This window comes from Stegodyphus dumicola, chromosome 4 (genome assembly GCF_044657685.1).
Source record: "Stegodyphus dumicola isolate Sdum_Otavi_A_Nest chromosome 4, ASM4465768v1".
In the NCBI taxonomy this organism is placed as follows: Eukaryota; Metazoa; Arthropoda; class Arachnida; order Araneae; family Eresidae; genus Stegodyphus; species Stegodyphus dumicola.
In genome coordinates, this window is record NC_140771.1 from 143685725 (window position 1) to 143706758 (window position 21034).

Below are 21034 nucleotides of genomic sequence, written 5' to 3' on the forward strand. Positions count from 1 at the left end.
TGAATGCAAGTCGAATAAAGCGTCGTCCGCTGAGGAGGGTGGTAAGAAATGGATTGCCAAGGAGGGGTTGTAGTCGTTTGTGACTCATTTCGAAACAGGTAGATCATGATCAGGTAAAGATAAAAGACGAGAAGAAATATCCAAAGCGTCATCTTCTTTTTTTCAATAGAGGTTCACAACTTTTATTTTATCGCCTCGATCTTCATGCACCAGACCGGCATTATCTCGTTGAGCCCCTATTTGTTCAAAATATTGCAAAAATTTATATTTGGTTTGTAGATTCTGGATCGATAATAAATACTTTCGAACACTGTAGAACATATCGTTTCGTTGAGCCTTCACCATTTTGACAGGGTCGTCCATTATTTTTTAAATTACTTGTTTACGCCAAACATTTGATTCAGTGCATCCTCCGTGGAGGTTCCTGGACCCCCCTTAATAACACTTACTTTCCTAGCGTTTGGATCCTCTATTGGGTCTTTAGGAAGTCCTCTTGTGTCCATCGGTGATTCTTTCTGTTCCGTTTTCACCTTTTCCGCGATCGAGGTGGCTATTAACTGAAGGAGGAGAGGTTGAATAAAATTGCGGCAAGGAACGATTTTGTTCAAATATTGACTGTACTGAGGATCAATATTATCTTTTCGGTGTATAATGCTGGAAAGCATATGATCGGTAATCACAAAACTGTTACTCAACAGCGATTCCGATAAACCTCGATGAATAAACATATTATGAGGGGTGAGATAGGGAAGTTGATCCATTTCTTTTTGAGCCATCTTGGCAAAAAATCGGTAACGTCGTTTGGATAATAAATGTCGACGATGGATTTTCCATAAATCCATTTCTAAATGCTTTCTTCTTATTTAAAAATGAGTAACGGGTTTGAAGTAATTGGGAATGCCGATAATTTCGGGACACTTCTCTTCCCCTTCTTCCATCTCTTCGACTACAGGGAGGGAAAGAGGAGATTCAATATCCAGATCGGTCGAGAACAGGACAGATTCTTTAAATAAGATAAATTCGCGAACTAAACCTCCTATCTTGTACGAATTTTCTCCGAAAGTGTACCGGTTAGAAAGTTGAAGGTTTAGAATACCTAGAAAAGAAGTCGTCGTACCAAACATATTTTCAATCGAACACTGAAAAGTATTTTTTAAACCCTCTCCATTAAAGATCCGACTCTTTCGTATACACCACATATTTCTATGAATTTGAAATTTTATCTTGGGCTCCTTTACAAGCAGAGCAAAACGCGGGATCGCACCGGTCCATGAAAAAACGACAATTCTCCGCAAATTTGTGTTGCGGATTCTCTTTCATGCTTTCGCCAATTTTAGTTAAAGGAGCACACAGTCGAGTCATGAACGAAGTTCCTGTTTTATTATTCTCCCCCGGTTTCAAATACCAATAACCAGCCACGAGAACATTATAGCAATTTTGTAAACCAATAATGTTTCGGATGTGAACAGTATCTTTTCGAGTTCCTTTGGAAAATTGAACTTTTTGTTGACAATGTGTCTCGTACAGCGGATCGTGATTTAAAACATCTTCCCAGTCGGGACATATTAAGTTGAGAGCACCTTGACGTTCTTTTAATTCGTCGATAGCTTTCTCAAGGATGGGAGAAGAAAGAATATTCTTGATAATCAACGAATAATCCATTCTTACTCAATAGATTTCTTTTTTTCGAACAAAGTAGAATGTAGTATCTTGGTTATTAGACTACTGGCCTTAGGAGATGTTACCTCTTCAGCAGCACAAACTGATTTGAAGCGAAAATGGGATGACTTAAATAGATAAGCGAGAATTCATTCTAGAAAGAATTTTGGAATGTCTTGTTTGGTTGATGAAGTCGAATGGAAAAAAAAAATTTGTGAGAGCTGGAAGAAAAATATCTGAAGAGTAAAAAAAAAAAAAAAAAAAAAAAAAAAAAAAAAAAAAAACTTTTTGTTAATTTTTATCATGTCTTTAGACATGATAAAAATTAACACTACCACCCTTTTGTCTCTGAATGATGTCTTACCATTTCTAAAAATAAACTATGACTCATTCTTTTGTTGGAATTTTATTTTTAGAAATGGTGAGTCATGGTGTATTTTAGAAACATGATGCTGAGACATCATTGAAAACAAAAAAGGGGGGTCATTAATTTTTATCATGTCTAGAAGACATGATAAAAATTAACAAAATATTTTTTTTTTCCTTTTTTTTTTTTAATGGTTGTAAATTTTCCTGACATATTTTTTCCAGCCAGATTTTCAACCGACCTTTTCCCAATCATCATTTTTTAAAACTGGCTTACTATTGGTTTGTTTAAAAATGACGTCATTGCTTCAAGAACTATATACACATAACTTTCTCGTACTCACTTCTCTATACGGAATGGGGTTCCCAGCTGACATAGCAAAAACCCTATCTCGCTTCATCTACAACTCTCGTTGAGGATCTATACAAAATTGGGTAATTTTTTCCACGACTTTATACAGTTCTTGATCACGGGGATCTATCTGCTTGTACGGCTTCACGTGAATTCTTAAATCATAGCGCTCATCCATATTTTCATTGACGTTATCATCGACCCCAATTAAAAGAATGTCGTAATCGTACAAGACTCTGATATGTTCCGAACATTTTGAAATATTATACTTTCGGCACGACTTTTCACATTGCGTGCGGCCAAATATCCGATACGCATATCGTGCAATATCGTGCAATGAACTGTTGATCACTCGCTCGACATAATCATCCGAACCTTTACTCCACAAAATGATATCGATATTGCAAAGACGTAAAAACTGGATCAGGAAATTGGTTTTGGGTCGAATTTGAAATGTTTCTCCTTCAAAGTATCCAAGCGTCTCATCCATATCTAAGACACAGACCACCACCATCTTTCTTTTTTAAAGAAAGAAGAAGATGAGTCGATCCACCACTCATACTATTATTGAACACGTGAAAGAAATTGTTTATTATGCTCCTTCAAAATGTCCTTGGCATTTTGATTATGCCTGTTTCCTCATTTTAAATAATTTCAATCAAAGACGATTCCACTGCCTGTTTACTTTCCACTCGATGCAATGGAGATCTTACAGTGCCAGCAGCTCTTGTGACTTGCCCGAACATTTTTTCGATTTGATCCTTCTTCATCGACAATTGAGTTCGGAGTATGTGTTGCCTTTTGCGACGCATTTCCGAGAACGTTCGGGATATACAATAGGTCTCTTTGAAATGAATCCTGGACTTTATAGTGCTCGCATTCTTCAACCGGAATATTTAGCAGAAACGTTTTACACGTTCATTGTTTTCTTGTGTAGTATTTGTTATCGACTCGGAGGAACGGCTCCCGTTTTAAAATTATGTTCTTTTGTGTACACGGACCATCATCCCGTGCTCGTGGATATTGGAGCTCTGAATGTGGAAAAGAGAGAACGCATCGGTCATCGAGAATTTTTAAACGAGAAGAAATGGCATCGGTTCTTGAAACGACGAACGACTCGAGACATTATTCGGTACGTGAAACTCATGCATCCGGATTATTTTAAGAAGAAATGTCGTGGTCAATGCATTCTCTCCGAGAAAGTCGTCTTCAACGATGTAACGCATCAACTGATTTGTAAAAGTCGACAACGCAGTCTGGCCGAGGTTTTAGATACTTTTCAAGAACTCATGCCCCATGAGCCTATTCGTCAACTCATTCGAACGTGGCTTTCTGCGAGATAAACAAGAAGATGGATTATAAACAACTCGTCCTCGATTTATTGAAACAGAAAAAATATCCCATTTTATTGGGTTATGTGGTCATGGATATTTATTACAAAGAGGTTTATAAATCAGACGGGAAAGTAAAACGATTTGACTCCCCATGTTTCGAGTTGAATCAAAGATATTTAGAAGAACCCAATCCATATAAACTGGAATTTATCACTTCGGACGAGAGTAGTAAATTGGTTATTCGACGACAAATCGATCCTAAAGATTTTAATATAAATCAATATCCGGAAAAATGTTTTCGTGTTAAACTGTCCAGTCACCATCTTGCTGAATTTGATATGTTTAAATACAAGATGTTCGAAGAACAAATTTATAATTTCATAATGTATCTGAATAGTAACATTCCTGCCATTCGAGAATTTTTGAACTTAACTCACGACGAAAGTACTCGATATTTACCCCAGTCCATACGACTATGGGTGTATAACTATAAAACGGCCAAGATCACTCATCAAATTATGGATCCCGAATATTTTGGACCTCGTTCATCTCTTTTACTGGAAACACGCATGATTCAAGGTTTATTGTCACCGTGCACTTCTAAATCAGTATTATTGTCCCTTCGAGATGATTATGCTTGGAAGAATCATACCGATAAAGCCATTTTACCGTCTTATGTATATGATTACGATCCTTATAATTTATATTATTCGGATCACTGGAAGGCTCTTGTCCCGCTGGCTTTTAATCCGTTAGAAAATCCCATCATTTGTTAATATTCCAGTTGCAGCACGTACTCATCATCTTCACTCCCGTCACGAACAAAATTGATGTAACGTTTCGTTTGAGGATCCTTGTAGCGACAGACTTGGCGAATACCCCGACAAATAGATCCCGGCAAATTTAAATCTCGATCCATTCCTCGAGTCGGTTTTAGAATCAGACCCGATTCGTTTGTCTCGAGGGCTTTTATAAACTTTTGATCGTAGCCAACACGAGCTTTGAGTTTGGACTTTCTCTTTCTCCCTCTTTTTTTGGGTAGAGGAGCCAAGTAATGCCGAATGGGTATATCTATACTCGAAGAGCGACTTCGGGATCGATTTCGGACTCTTGTTAGACTTGGAGATCGACTTCGGACTCTTGTTGGACTTTGAGATCGTGTTCGGACTCTCGTTGGACTTTGAGATCGACTTCTCGATCGACTTCTAGAACGTTGACGTTGAGATCGACGCCGCATATTTGGATTTATTTCTACTTTATTACGGTTTAAGAAACGTTTTACATAGTCTTGGACACGAGGTTCTTCACTCATAGCGTCATACCAGTAATTTCCCGGAATGATTATAAATTTATCGTCTCGAAACTTTATAAACTCTTCTGGACTATAGCGGGGAAAACATTTTTGTAAATGAGACAAGTCGAATAAAACGTGCCCCAACGAACATGTCCCTGTCAATTCAGAACGATGCACGTTTCGATTTAATTTCTCTTCTAACACTTTTTGAACATACTCAATAGGAACTTTGGAAGGATAAGACATTTTTTTTTTGCTTTATATTCCCCAAATGACTTGTCCATAGAAATATAATCGGAAGAAAACTGAATCTCGAACGTGCTGGTGTGTATCATAGTAAGCGTGATCGTATAAATCAAACACATCTAAATGAGCCAAGGCATGTAAAGTAAAAATGAATAATAATTGCCATGTCGTTTCATTACGATAAAATCGAGTTTGATCTACATTGACCTGATTAGCATAATAGGTGTTCATATTGATCGTGCCCCTGTTTTGATCTACTAGCATCTTGTTCGAAGTGGAATAGTTTAAGCAGTAATTGCGATGAATTTTAATAAACTCGAAAAGATTAAAAATAACGTAGACGGGAATTTTTCCTTCCTCGGTTTCGGTTTCATTAATATATAACTGAATAACCTCTTTGGGTCCTCCTGGCTCTTCACAATAATACATGGACATTTCGTAACGGTCCAATCGACGAATTGGATTTTCCAAGATACGATTGAGAATCGAGACCCATCGTTCAAATATGAAATGGAATTTTTTAAAATCGATCGTGGCCCAATCATCCATGATTTTAAAGCATGCCGTACAAGCATCTCGCCAAGTATTAATTTTAGACTGAAGAGCCGTTTGACGACAAAATCGACGTTCTTCGTGTTGATCAACTCGTCTTTCCATATCCTTATCCTTTGTTTTTTTTCCAAAGAAAAAAAAAGATGGCTGAAATGTATATATTCTTGATGATGTTTGGTCTCTTTCTATTTTTCTTTCCTACTTCTGTCATAGAATCGGATTCCATCCCCATGAACGAATCTATACCGCTTAAAGATTGTCGACGAGAAAAAGTCTGGTGTGTGGATACATGTGATTTTCTTTGCACAAACGGGGAAGAAATGCAATGTGTTCGAGGACTCTGTATGCCCAAACTGAATCCTTACCCGTGTCAAACTGAAAAAGGGGGTATGATTATTCTTACCGAAAAAAATGGATTCTATCAGTGGTCGTGTTACTGTACGGATCCAGCTTTTTACAATGGACCGGATTGTGGAGAATTGGCGAAAGACGTTTGTCAAAATGGTACATTTATCTATAGGGGGTTCAATCAGCATGAATGCATGTGTCAATTTCCACAAGTAAAGGCTATGATTCAAGGAAAACCTCAGTGTGTGCATAGGAATATAGCTCGGTTTTATCGGGATCCGTAATGAACTGGATCATTAAAAAATGTACGTCTGAAAATGTCTCAAATTTTTTTTTAAAAAAAAAACAAACCGTGACTCTATCTTACATTGGGTGCAATTAGAAACTACCCCTCTTTTCGTCCGAAAATGATGTCTCACAATTTCGAAAAATTGAAGACATCAATTTCGGACGAAAAAGAGAGATTATTTTTTTTTTTTTACCAATTCAATCGATTTGATCCTTATGGTTTTTTAATTATCCAGACTCTCACTTATCTATTTAAACAATCCGACATTCCCTACAGATCAGTCTGTACTGCTGAAGAGGTAACATCTTTCAACGCAGCTTCTACGTTACGACAAATGCTTCAATAAAGGTAAGAGATTTTTCCTTCTTAATTATTTTTCGTTTTACTAGAAAGAAATGATTATCCTATTTTTTTTGAACCTATCTAAGTGTTTTGAGTTCTACTTCAGATTACGAAGTGCTTCTGAAGATCCAATCTGGTTATCTTTTTCAATCCATAAAAGCAATGATCCCTATATTTTTTGAAAGTTTTTTAAAGAATAGACTCTTGTGTTACTGATTCCATCTCTTTTTTAGCTTCTTCTCGTATATATTTACGATATTTTGCAATTTTCATGGAACGTTTAATGATAGTATAGGAAGGATTAAAGGGTCGATACGGAAAATACTTTCGAAAAAATCGTTTTAATTTTCTTAAGCAACCATCTAATGATCGAGGGAAAAGTGGGCCGGCAATAACCCAAGCCAAAAATTCATACAAAAACCGATTACGTTGATCCCATATATTGGACGATGCCAATTTCTTTTCTGCATAATGTCGTCGAAGATCTGTTTCGTTCAGAAGTTTTAAAATTTCGTTTGCTTTTAAGTCAGTTTCAAGAATGACAAGAATAAATAAAGCCATCTCTTCATATTCATAGCGATCTATAACTATTTTTCTAAGTTTTTTGAGATCATTTAATGTAAGAAGAGGACCTTGACATCTTTTAATATGAATTTGTTTCGAGCGCTCCCTTTTTTCACCGAGCAAACGGTATAAAAACACGATTTTATTTTTTATTTTATTATACGATTTCCTCTTTTCCTCAGTCAGATACTTTTTATATATCTCTAGTGCTCTTTTATAATGATATTTTATACCGTCACCATGTTTTTGATACCAATCATAGAATTCATTAAAATAAAATTCATACTTAGCTCGTGTTCCTTCCGAAATATTCATACGTTTAATAATATTTTGACATTCCTCCATCGACGGACATTGTTTGAATACTGTATTGTCAGGCTTATGTCTATGTTTAGGAAGAGCGTTATCCCAACATTTCCATCGTCTCATTCGTTGGTATTCTTTTTCTTTGAATCGAACGTTTGGATCTTTTCGCCTTTCTCGTTTTCTCCATCGATTTGCTTCTTTTACTCGTTCCAGTGACCAATAATGTTTCAAATATGCTTTTCTTTTTCTTTTCCTTTCAGATAAAGTTGTAGGTTCCTCAGTATCCATCTTGATTCCTACCCTTCATTATTAATTATTATCTATTATTTTTCACTTTCTTATATTTTTTAATCTAATCCTTTTTTGGTACCTAAAAAGTAAATTGATTAAAAAAATATAAGGATTCCATAAAACTTTTAAATTTTCCTTGACGGTAAAATAACAAAGATCCTAAAATCCTTACCTTTTAAATGTAGTGTGTCCCATAGGACAAACCGGTTTGTCCTATGGGACACACTAGATTTAAAAGGTAAGGATTTTAGGATCTTTTTTATTTTACTAAAAATTTGATAAAAAGGTTTATACTAGAAGGTTTCAAAATTTTATTAATGATATTAAATTATTATTAATGATTTTTTGAATGGGTGCCAGGATCTGACGCTATTGATAAAGAAATAACTTAATCCATAATATATATGTCTGAAAAACAAATACCATGAAGGGGGAACATAGTTTTCCTAATGTTTATCTTGCTGTGTTTCATAAATCATGTAGATGGTCAGACAAATTACTAATGTAATGACAAATAAACAGTAAAGCTGAATAGTATGAATAAAAGGCATAAATGTCTTATAATTAGATCCAAAAACGGATCGGAGAAATGATTCATAACTCATTTTATCTTGTTCATTCCTTTCTCTCTATTTACATACAAGTTCTATCAATATCCTTAATGGATCCAAGATTCTACTTCAACCATAAAATTGGCTCATCGTAAGATTTTTTACTTGCAGATACTCAAGGCAGTTTGGTCTGTTTATTAGAATTCCAAATACATTTCCCGCATCTGTTCTAACCAATGGATTCTGGATTTACAACGAGCGGTTTTTATCAGAAGCATAAAAGACTTTCCCATCTATTCTCTAGCCATTTATTTTAGATTTTATTAGACCCCTTAGCGAATGTCAGTTCGGATACTACGCCAACTATAAAATCGGCTCATCGTAAGCTTTTCCACTTGCGGATACTTTCTCAGATGTCTATTTTCTTCTTTTTTTAATCCGACCCTCTCAAAAACAAAGGATAATGAATATTCATAAATACGCTACACTTTACAGCCAATTTCATGGCTTGCATTTAGAAGGATTCAATGTGATTCAAGATACGATTTTTTTCCCTTAGCCCATATGCGGCTTCAACCTTCTGTGATTCGAAAACTCGTTCATTTCGATAAAGTCGTCCCGAGTCAGAAACCACTCGTTCTCGCCCTAGCCGCCTAGTGTAAAATGTCGGACTTGTCGTGTACCGTTTTTCTTCAACGCAATGCGTCATGGATCCTTCTTTTAGAAAACGAACGGGTCATTTTCCCCACGATCCCGAATTCATCGGAATCCTCCCACAATCTTTTCAAACTTTTCGCCACACCATTTTTTGTGAAAGATCCTAAAACGATCGAACGGTATTTACAAAATCCCGTGTTCGAAAACGTGTACCGCTCCCAAAATAATCATACAATTCTATATTTAGACGAATGGGATATACCGTATCCAGGAGGACATTACTTTGATGATGATAACGGGCCCAGATTACATTTACCAGAAGATGACGGAGGGAAAAGGTATCGTCTTTGTTTTTTATCCAACCAGGTCCATCACGAGAATGACCTCGTCCATAATTTCATCAACGAATGGAAAGATCGACCGGACGTTTATTACGATCCTCTGAAAACGCGAACGGCTTTTCCGTCTTCCTTTATTGAATTTTTACCGTCCGTGAATCCTGAGAAACCCATCCCGTTTCCCATTGAGTACAATAAGAGTACGGCGTTCATTCAAAAACAATGGACGTATCAGCACCATCCTCAATATATTGTCCAAGATATTTTGAATACGTACGATCAGAGAAATTCGCTTGAGAAGGTCGGACTCTTGATCGAATACCCGTTTCAAATCGGGTTCGAAAATGCTACTCGATCGAATCCTAACGGGAAATGCATTGGACTCGTCGTCAACGGTTCTGAACCGGAAACGATTTTATATGTTCGATCACCGTATCAGCGGTACATGGAATATCAAGCCATCCCCACGACCGTGCACTGGATTCCTATTCTTTACGAACCAGAAACCACGTATCCACTTCAACCGGTCGTACTCTGTTCGACGATCATCGGGTTTGAATACAAAAAGGCTTTCTTATGTTTAAGTTATGTCATGCTCGAATCTCATCCGAAACAACCTGCTAATAGAAACACAGCGTGTCTGTTCCATCCCGTCACAGATGTGAGCGAATTGACGTTTCTCGAGAGTTACGAATACGATTGTCAGCATGCGCTTCACCGAGTTCGATATGCTTCCATTCCTCATGATTTATGGTGTCTGACCAAAATCGAAGAAGAAAAACCAGTTCCACTTGCTAAACCCTATGCTCATCTACCTTACCTGGTTCAATCATGGCTGGAGTTTTATCATCAGAATCGTTCCACGGATCCAGAAATAAGGTACGGCAATCTGAAACTCTTTCAATTGGCTCTAACTTTGGCTCGACATAAAATATGCTTTTCGGCCGAAACGGTCGAAACCGAAGAAGAAGAAGGTATCATTGTACCAAGAAATTCATCGTCCCCGATCGTCATTCGCCTAAGTCGGAAGCTCGAAAATTTCTCGATATTGTCCGGTTAAGAATTGAATTTATGGAACGACCAGTTTCCTCTCCATGTGTTCTGTTGTAAAGAGAAAAAAAAAACGAAACAAATATCTGTAGATTGAGAAATGGTGATTCCCTTAGCTCAGCTAGGAACTCAACTCACAAGAAGTGCGAAAGTTATCCACTGATATACACAATTCTTGAAACGATGACGTCATCTTGAAATGTCTTGTGAATCGAGTCGGCTGGAAAAAATTTCTGAGAGCTTAAAAAAAAAAAAAAAAAAAAAAAAAAAAAACTTTTTGTTAATTTTTATCATGTCTTTAAGACATGATAAAAATTAACTCTCTCTTCTTTTTGGCTGGGAAGGATGTCTCACCGTTTCGAAAAACAAACCGTGACTCATTCTTGCAATGATTGCCATGAGAAAGGATGAGTTATGGTTTGTTTTTTCAAACGGTGAGACATCCTTCCCAGCCAAAAAGAAGAGAGAGTTAATTTTTATCATGTCTTAAAGACATGATAAAAATTAACAAAAAGTTTTTTTTTTTTTTTTTTTTTTTCATCTACAGAAATTTTTCCTAGCCGACTCGATTGGCAAGACATCTCAAAATTCTTTCTAGAATGGGCTCTTGCTTATCTATTTAAACATTTCAAGTTTTACTTCAGATCGCTCAGGAGGGTTGAAGAAGAAGCATTTCGTAACTTGGAGATCATATTGTATTCTTTTCCATTTCGGAATTGATAAAGATTCGATTAGGAGCAGCAATCAAGTAATCATACATCTGATTACATCGTAGCAAATAATCGACCGTGATCCAATTGAGTTGAATATTCACAATCAACACTAAAAAATAGAGTATTTCAACGCGAGTTATTTCGTACGTCATATCTCCCCGTTGAGCGAACTGGTCGGCTATCTGATCTATTTCCGTAATGATAGTAAAAAAGTTCAATGGATCCACGACCAATTCTGTATTCCATTGAATTGTAAATGGAAGTACGAGGTTTTGTTCACTCAAAAAATACAAATAGCCGTATTTCTCTTTTTCTCGAAACAGCGTTTGAATATAGTCTCGCACCGCTTCCCGTACTTCTGGATCGCGCACCAGTTCGAGCGTGACGAGGCTCGTGAAGGGCGGAAATTTATGAAATTTGATATATTGAGGTACCACGGTATTCAGTCGAGGACGATATTTATGATGAAGAAGGTGATCGATAGGAGCCTTTAAGGATTGAAGTGTAACGATATCCATCTTTTCTTATACGAATTTCCAAATAATAAGGCCGATGATGACAAGAACGATTCCCAACAAGATTGGTTTTAGGTACGGTATATTACCCAAAACATCTAAAATACCACTCGTGATGGAACCCGTCACGTCTTGACTGAAATGCGTTAAAGCTTCTCCGATCGTGGGTCGACGGCATTTCAATTCTTGCGTCGGTGTACAATCGTGATATTGACAATCACATAATCGACAACACGTATTCTCTTTCTCGTTGTCGTACCCTTCACACGCATTCCATTGCTGAATAGGAAATCCTGTGCACGATTCGATCCCGTGAACAGGTTCGGGTTGACAACAACTCAATTCTTTAATAAACTCAATTCAAACCATGTCCCCTCCGTTGTAGAGAAAACAGCCCGAATTGTCCCGAATATATTGGTTGACATATTGAGAACCGAGCGCGACGGCCGTCACCCCTCCTGCGGTCAGAAGAGCTTTCTTACTAAACACTTTATCAAAAGCTTTTTGAAGGGGTTTATTCTTCGCGACGACTTTAGCGACCTCCCCTGCTCGTTTGACAGGAATGTCGAATTGTTTAAATTGTTTAGCGACTTTGCCTCCAGACTTGTTAAAAAATCGCATGTCTCTTGACCCTTGCCGGATTTTCAGAAACCAAGACAATGAACGAATCCAATTGTATTTTTAGTAATCGAAAAATTCCTTGTGGGTCGGACAATATTTCGGCGTTTCGGAATATTCTCTGCCTGAACCATCTTCGAAATCCTTATGGATTGCAAATTTATTATCATCGAATGGAATCGGAATCGCATACCAAGGTCGTTGGACCTTTCCTGATTGTGAAGGAAAATTTCTCGTTTCCGAAAAATACTGTCATTTTACCGACGCGCGAGTTCCTGGATAAACATTTCCGACCCGATTTACACGACGTCCAGTTGGACGATCTCACATTTAAACTCAACCCGTGCATCGAGCACTATATCAACCACCTGTATTCTCAAGACCCGACCGACTTGAAACGCAATAACGCCATGGATGTGTTTGATCGGCGTTTCCATTACGAACTGCTACGGAATTTAAGTGTTGGCAACACGAACGAAATTGGTTTAGGCGTGAACAATACCACGAAGATGCAAGAAGAAATGATGGTGCATTTCAAGAGCACGCTTCAGCAACGTCTTTGCGGTTTATATCACTATATTAATAATTCAAATGTAGCGACGCTCTTCGACAAGATAAAGGTATGCGACATGGCGAATGGAGGTCTTTTTGTCGACCCTAAAACGGAATTCTCTCCTTTTTACAATTTCCTGCTGGCGCATTGTTTATTCGATTTTCATAAACTACCCAATTTAGACCTCGTTCCCGAAACCGTCATTTCGAATGTCGCGTACAAGAAAGGGGTTGGGTTTTATACGTTAGAAGATATTTGTCACCCTGAACCGATTGTTGTGATGGGAGAAGAAACAGGATCTTCGTATCTCTATCAATCCAAATGCATCACGTATCCCAAAGAAACGGCTTTAAATAAACAATTAACGAGAAAGGATTTGCCCGATAATCTCATTATGAAAAATGCCATGCAGTTTTCTGATACGCGGTTCCTAACTTGCTAAATGCGAAAAGGTTTGGAGAAAAAAATTGATTTGGTTGGGGGTTAAAAAGTCAGTACAGAAAAATTTCTAGTATGTAAAAAGGAAAAAAAACAAAATGGTAATATACCTTGACACAGAATCTGTTTTCATCATGTAGAAGCTTGTACACAGGCCACAGCATCAAACGATCTGAAATGAAACTCGAATGGCTTAAATAGATAAGTGAGAAAACATTCTTGAAAAAAAATGATGGTCTTGTTGATCGAGTCGGCTGGAAAAAATTTTTAAAATCTGAAAAAAAAAAAAAAAAAAAAAAAAAAAAAAAAAAAAAAACTTTTTGTTAATTTTTATCATGTCTTTAGACATGATATCATGTCTTTAGACATGATAAAAATTAACAATCCCCTTCCCTTTTTGTCTGGGAATGTTGTCTCACACTTTCTAAAAATAGACCATAACTCATCCTTTCTAATGGCAATCATTCCAAGAATGAGTCACGGTTTATTTTTCGAAAGAGTGAGACAACATTCCCAGACAAAAAGGGGAGGGTAGTTAATTTTTATCATGTCTAAAGACATGATAAAAATTAACAAAAAGTTTTTTTTTTTTTTTTAACTTCTAATCCAGATCATCCAGATCACGACGAGACCTGAGAGCGTACGGTTTATACGCAAATTTACTAAACTTGTTCTTCATAGAACTGGCAGAAACCTCACCTAAATAGACTGGATCCTCATTGCCTTTTACATCCTCGGCCTCCTTCTTAGACTTCTCTTTCTTGAATGGTTTGCACAGATCTGGATTGATCTTGCTTTTGATGGGAACCTGGTCTGGATCCACCTTTTCAGTTTTGATTTTCTCTTTATCGAAGGTAGTGGAAATGGTTTCGTTAATAATATTTCTCGAAGAAGGTTCTAAAATATTTAACTGAAACACGGGTTTTTCGATCATATTCAGAGCATCTTCTTGAAAGAGAATCATATCACTACAAATGCCTCCTACTCTACAATATAAAGCGTCCGTTTCGTAAAAGTACCGCGAATTAATTTTAATATTTAAAATACCAATAAACATATCGTTATTCACAAATTCTTGGTCCAGGGTTTCTTGAAACACGTTTAAAAGGGTCGTTCCATCAAACACTTTGGTTTTGCGTAAACACCATTGATTTTGAGACATCTGAGAATTCAGATCATTTCGTTGACTCATTTGCCGACACGCTTTACAGAGAGAAGGTCTACATTTTTCAATGAAGAACCGACATTGTTCTGAAATCAGCATTTGGGAATGATCGGCGGCCACGGCTTTGGTAATGTCCACCAGAGGAGGACAAAGTTTACATATGAAAGAATGGGCATTCAGATTCCTCTTATAATTAGTAGCGCAGAGAACCCAATACCCCGCTACGAGAATATTATAATGATGATTGAAATCTTTAATATTTTCAATCTGAATATAACCTTTTTCTACGGGATGCTGGAACGGGATCGCTTTAGCTTGAAAATCTTGAAACTGAGGATTGTTGACTAATATATTTTTCCATTCCCGGCTCACGAGGTTTAACGTTCTCGGGTTATTTTCAACGATTTCGTCAATCCCCGCTTTTAAAATCGGGTGCGCAAGAATACGATCGATTAACTCTGAATATTCCATAGTTCCCCTTTATTATTATTTTATGGACTTCTAAACATCTCGGTCTGTTTCCTCAATTCTTTCGCGTACCGGTCAATAATTTCAATCGTTTGATTCATGCAATAGGTTAAGAATTCATCTTTAATGTAGGCTGTATGCGACCCCTGCCAATCTAACCCTCCTGTCAGAGTTTGTACGTCCCACTTGATGTATTGCAATAAAACATCGGTCCATTCTTTCACAGTCATATTGGATCGAATGCTTCGATCCACGAAATCCAATTTATTCAGCACGGATCTAATATATTCCTCCGACGAAAAAACGGTTTTTCCGTACACGACATCAAATCGTAATCGAAAATAGGACACGTATAATTGATAAAACAGGTCGCTGAGCATTTTGAAATCGGACGATACGGAGGGAGAAGGGGTTAGTTAGGTTTTAATGTGTTCCAATTCCTTTTGCAAGTGGGCTTTTTCGTCCAGACATCGATCTAAAGCGTGTTTGGCCTCTTGTAAATCCAATGACAGACCTCTTACATAGTCTTCGTCGACCGTCGATACGTGCTTTCGTTTATATTTCGAAGTATCGGACATTTCTACATCCTGCGGAGCTACGAGAGCTTTAGCCAGTTGGTTTTCTAAAGTTTGGTTTCGAGACCGAGACACTTCCAGTTGGTTTTGTAAATCTTTCACTTCCCGCTGTAATTCCTCCACTTGATCCGTAGGATACGTAATGGCCGGTACAGTAGTGGGTTCTTTCACTTCGGTAATGTGAGGACGTTCCTCCAACTGCCGTCGATATAGGTCTCGTTCCTGCTCGAAATATAAAATCACCGAATTCGCCAATTCTTCAATGGGATCCGGTATGTTCGGAAACTGGGCTCGAAGCGTGACAATTTGTTTATAAACGAGATCTTGAAATTGTCGATGCTCGTGAATCACGTTTTGGAGTTGATGGACAACGGCTTGCGGCCAATCTTCCCTCTGATCACTAGGGTCATTCTGAAGGATCGTTTTTAGGAACGTGGTCAATTTCGTTTTGGCGTAGAGGAGGTACTCATTACATTTCGTATAATTACTTTCGACTTGATCGAGTTTCTGTTTCAATTCGAAAAGTTGTTCTTTGGTTTTACGGAGCTCGACTTCACAATCGTTGTGATTCTTGACCTGTCGAGCCCATTCGATCATGCTCGACGCCAAATTATCGAATTGAACGACCGGTATTTCGGGAAAATGACCTTTCAGTTGCGCCAATTGCGTTTCGAGGGTCCTCTCTAGATTTTCTTTGAAATGGAATACTTTTTCGAGTTCCGAGAGAATCTGATCGTAATCCGTGGCCCCAAAATACGCATTCCATTTAGTCCGTATCAGAGTTACCAAATTCGTTTTCAGGACCTCCAGTTTCTTTTCCAAAGCGACGCGTTGCCGTTTTTCATGTTCTAGACTCTGCTGTAATTTTTTATGTTCTTGGCTACGATCCCGATGGAGTTGAGCTTGGATTTGTTGTAGGACCTCCTTCGCTTCGTTCTGGTTCTCAATCGATTGTTGAAGATCGTGCAGTCGTTGCAAGAGGGTCGTGTCTTCCATCATGCTTTTAGAGGAAGAAGGGAGACTGTGAAGAACGGAATGAGCTAAATTGTCGGGCGTTAGCGATTGATTTAAAGCATTCCCGAGAAGTGTTAATTTGTTCAAAAGCTGGGTTTGCCAATTTTGTAAATACTGGATATACGTTTGAATTTGCTGGAAGAAAAACGTTTTCCAATCTTGGTTCGCACCTAAAGGTTTCCAAAATGAGGGGGGAAGGATCGTCTGTAAAAACGTCATAAACTGCGTTTCGTGGAACTCCTTCATTTGTTTAGCCATTTCGTCTCGAAGAATCGTCTCAATATGAGGATTTTTCTTTTGCAGCGTGTCAAGAACGCGTTGAATACCTTCCTGGAAATGTGTTTCGGACTCGATTTTCCATTTTTGCAGGAGGTCGGTTCGTTCTTTCTGACCCTGCTCCAACTGCTTTTCCAACATCCGTTTTTCGTTTTGACAAAGGGTCAATTGTCCTTTCAGTTCCTCGTTCAATTGCTGGACGTGCTGTTTTTGTTCCGATTGATACGATGTTAAAAACTGGTCGAGGGTTTCTTGTAATTGCTCTAATTTAGATCGCGACGACTCGATCATGAGCTGCTGAGAAGGAGGCGATTCGAGCGGTAAAGTTTCAATGACCGTAGTCGTAGAAGAAGGAGGAAGTTTCAGTTGCTCGATCGTTTCTTGTAAAGCCATTTGCAAAGGGCGGATTAAACTTTCCGTTCGTTGCATCCATTCTTCAAGTCCCGTTTCGTAGCGTTGGTGGAGCATTTGCCATTCGTTCATCAAACGGTTTGGAAACTCGATATTATTATTATTATTATTATTATTATTATTCAATTGTTGTTGTTGTTGTTCTACTATTTGCCTCTGCCATTGCATTTTTTCAGACTCGTGCGTTCGAATTTGTGTCTGTAAGGTTTCGTGATCTCGTTTCAATTGCTCCCACTGAGTTTGTAAGGTTTCGTGATTCCGTTTCAGCTGCTCCAACTCAGTCTGCAGGGTTTCTTTCTCCCATGTAAGGCGTTCCAATTGTCGTTGCAAATCCACGACTGAATGCTCTTTTCCGAATCGAGCGGTATTCACATATTGTTCTTTTTCCGCTAGAAAATAACGCATTTCGTTCCTGTGCTCTTGTTGGAACGTCTCGATTTGTTTCTCAAAAGCTTTCCGATCTGCCTCCAATTGAGTTTCCAAAGAAGCGATTTTGTTTTCCAGGTCCTGCGATTCCATCGGAACAATCTCTTCCAAATGCAAACCCGAAATGCGAAACAAGAAATCGATGATGCTCGAACTCTTTTTATACAGTTGAGGATAGAGATGGAGTAAAGGTCGACTCAGGAGAAAAGCATCGATCACGTCGTCTCGAAGATTTTGTTTGAGACCATCAGCGACATTTAAAGATATAAAAGTGGGGTCGGACTGGTATTGAATAAGACATCGAACCAGTTCTCGTAACATTCTTTTCTTTTTGCTTTTTTTTAAATCATTAAAAGGTAGGCTACTTTGTTCAAATCGAGCAACATATATTGATATTTTTCTTCGAAGCGGGACGATAACCAAATCATGACTTCTTTCAAGTAGCGACGATTCTTTCTAAAGTGGGAAACGTATATTTTAAATCCTTCTCGGGTCCATAATTCATTATTTCGGTAAAACGGTAGCCAATAATTACATTGTTCACGATTCACGTCGAGGAACGTTTCATGATGGAATGACGCAATCATGGGCGAAACATACATCACTAAAGACATATTCAAAACGACAAACCAAACACCGGTTAATTTCGTGTCGTCAAAAGTAATTTTACAAGTATAAAAGTCCGATGGAATAGAATCCGTATGCAGGTAAGGTGGAAGGGAGCGTTTAAACAATTTATGAAGTTTGGCAGCCAATTGAGCACTCGCAGCTTGTCCCGTTAAATGTATGAAGTGGAGGATGAGCATGGAATGTAAATAGTGATACCAGTTGGACCACGATTCCCAGACGTGCGTATTTCGTTTGAAGAATCGGAGGCGCATGCAATGCTCTAACTGGAAAGGTTCTCTTTTTATGTAGGTCATCGTCAGATCGCTTAAGGCGCGAAAAGCCATATTGCGAGGAAGTACTTTACAGAACAAGGAAAACGGATTGATGGTCGAACAAAAAATAAGGTATTATTTTCATAGGAGACCTTGATAAAATCTCGAGAGGGAAATAAACTTTGTAAAAACTGATCGGTCGTATCTCTAGAGACGTTAATCCAACGAGGATCCTCTTTTGTTCCATGCACGCAAAAGACTAAAGACCCATGAGGAAACGGATAGTCTTTGTCTAAATTTTCTCCTTGGAAAATGAGTCGATTTTCACTGACCACGAGAATGCAAGGTGCTCGAACGAGACCCGGGCTAAAATGTTTCAAAGTATCGACATGGAAGATGGGTAGTTTGAAACGAACAGCTATAAAATAATATTGTCTATAAACATTTCCATACGCTTCCACATAATCCGAAACATTGTAATACTTTTCATTATCCATGACAGAGCTTACTTTATCTCGCCTTCTTCCTCGAAAGGAATAAGTCTACAGAGCCAACTTACACGCTTTATATATACATGAGAAATGACGTCATTCAAGGACATAAACAAGGACGTTTATGTCTAGAAAAGTAAAAGCTGGCTGGGAAAAATTTCTCAGATAATCTGAAATGTATATTAAAAAAAAAAAAAAAAAAAAAAAAAACTTTTTGTTAATTTTTATCATGTCTTTTAGACATGATAAAAATTAACTGTCCCCTCTTTTTGTCAGGGAAGGATGTCTCACTCTCTAAAAAATATACCTTGACCCATTCTTTTATTGGAGTTCTATTTTAGAAAGGATGAGTCATGTTCTATTTTCCGAAAGTGTGAGACAACATTCCCAGACAAAAGGGGAAGGTAGTTAATTTTTATCATGTCTAAAGACATGATAAAAATTAACAAAAAGTTTTTTTTTTTTTTTTTTTTTTTTTTTTTTTTTAAATATCTACTTTAGAATTTTTTTCTGAGCTCTGGCTAGAAAGAACTCTGGTTTATCTATTTAAGACGTGCGAAACGAATTTCACTTTAAATCATTCTGTGCCGTGAATTCAACAGTATATAGGAACAGACTTTATGAAGGTAAAAGTGCTCAGTTTATTTATTCTTTAGAGGAGCGCGTGGAGATTTTATAGGATATTTACTTACAAAGCATTGCTTGTATTTTTTTAAGAAATATTAATCAAGTTAAAGATATATAATCATGTCGCAGAGCCTCCATTATTTAACAAGGATTAATTCGGTTGGAGATGCGCCCAACGATGCTTACATTTTCTACCAGATGTCGGGAGGAATCTTTTACTGTAACCGAAAAGACTACGCACAATTTTCTCGATTTTATACTCGAACGTCTGCCGAAAATCTTTTTTTAACGATGGATCTTTGCTCGACGACCCATCATTCCCTTATCCTAGATATTGATATTAAAACCGAATGCGATGCATCCCTTCCTTCATCTATGCTCTACGATTATGTAGATTCTGTTATTCTCTCAACCTTAAAATTTTACTTTTTATCCCTTAAGCATTTTACTTTTATTGTGGCTATTCGTCCAGGAGGTGGTATTCATGTCCATTTGCCGGAAATCTCGATCGCTCATGATGATTATATTCAATTCTGCAGCCAACTTCAACCCCGGTTCTATCACGAAACATCTGAATTTGTTTTCCAGTTGGACGTTTTAGCGAATGCGACGCTTGTGAATTCCTCCAAGCCCTATACGAATAAATACGAACCCATGCTGATTATTTATGTAGACGAACAAACCACCTGGCGTTTAGATTTGACCAATCCCAATGCTTTCAGCATGCGATTGTTAGGCATTCAATCAAAATTTAAACGTCGCAAGGATAATACTAATTCCTTTTTTCGTAAACTGCTCCACTTCCAGCCAATGGATATTCAAAAACAACTTTATGAATATATGATGCCTGTGGTGACACTGTACGATCCTTTGTATCGAGTATCGTATCCCACGCTTATTAGCAAAGATGAGGAAGCTGGACCCGACGATGAAAAAGTGGCTACATTTGTGTATAAACTAAAAACCCCGATGTATATTTACAAAGGGAAGGATTTTGGAAACCAAGGTCATCATTGGTTAAAAACGTTTTACTTTATCAAGTTTAACGGGTTTGTGATTTCAGACTTTGAATCGAATAACCGGGCTCTAAAACGATGGTACCAGGAAAGTCAAAATTCTATCGTCATCGAAAACGATGTATTCCAGGCGGTGAATCAAGCTCTCAAGTTAGACAATCCTAGTTTGCATTCCGATCCCAATCCCCTTCGTACGATTATGCAGTACAATCAAGGTTACTATTTTTTACCTGTCTTTTGTGCCTTGTGTCAACATTTACGAATGTCCTCCCATACACTCGCATCCCATTTGCGTACGATATTAGAAT